The sequence below is a fragment of the Silene latifolia genome, chromosome Y (genome assembly GCF_048544455.1).
Source record: "Silene latifolia isolate original U9 population chromosome Y, ASM4854445v1, whole genome shotgun sequence".
Classification (NCBI taxonomy): Eukaryota; Viridiplantae; Streptophyta; class Magnoliopsida; order Caryophyllales; family Caryophyllaceae; genus Silene; species Silene latifolia.
The window spans coordinates 79,764,224-79,765,123 of NC_133538.1; the positions used below are offsets into that span (position 1 = coordinate 79,764,224).

The 900-nt window shown below is 46.8% G+C and overlaps 1 non-coding gene across 1 annotated transcript; it reads right to left on the bottom strand.

Annotated features, from left to right (window-relative positions):
* Positions 1-298: 298 nt before the first annotated feature.
* Positions 299-405, bottom strand: LOC141636454 (small nucleolar RNA R71). Its single transcript, XR_012541062.1, has one exon. It is a non-coding gene; the product is annotated as a small nucleolar RNA R71 (small nucleolar RNA).
* Positions 406-900: the final 495 nt, after the last annotated feature.

Here is a 900-nt window from a genome sequence, read left to right on the forward strand (position 1 = left end):
GAGAAAATTCGAGCCAAAGCCTTCCTATATTTACCTGGTTGAGAGAAACCAGTTCGGGGGAGTTGCAAATGAAGATGCAACCAAGCACATGGAGATTTTTATTGATTATTGCTGCTCTATACCCCCGCCGGCCGGTGTGATCCAAGATCAGATCAAGGAGACCATGTTCATTTTCTCTCTTCGTGACGCTGCCAGGGAGTGGTATAGAGATTTGGACCGAGCCGCTCATGGGATCACCGACTGGAATTCCTTAGCCCTGGCATTCTACAAAAAGTACTTCTCTGCCTCGAAGACAAATGCCATTAGAGCTCAGATCACGAGCTTTAAACAAGGGCCTGATGAAAACTTTCATGAAGCATAGGTCCGTTTCAAGAAACAGGTGCGAACCATACCGCACCATGGGTTCGAAAAATGGAGTCTTTGGAATCATGTCTATAATGGACTGTATGACGATCAGAGGGCTATTTTGGATGCTACAGCCAATGGCCGATTTGCTGAGAACATGGGAGAGACTAAGGGGTGGAAGATCATCGATGATTTGGCCACTCATAAGGCTGAATATGGGAATTCGAGAGGAAACCAGCAGAGAGCTGTTGAATCTTCCTCTGTTAGTGCACTAGAAGCTCTCACTACAAGGTTTGACAAATATGAGTTGGGAGGAGCTTCCAAAGGAGGGATGTACCATGTTAACGCTGTTTCAGACGGTCCTTTCGTCTGTAGAAGATGTGGAGCTGAGGGGCATGTCTCAGAAAATTGTTCTGTCCCCTTTGAGTCTTGTGCTGCCTTTCAACACTATAGGCAGACAAACACGTACTATGAGCCGAATGTCCACCCCAACTTGAGGTGGAGTAGCCAGAATGTCCTAAATCCGACTCAAACTCCACAACAGCAGCAACAGCA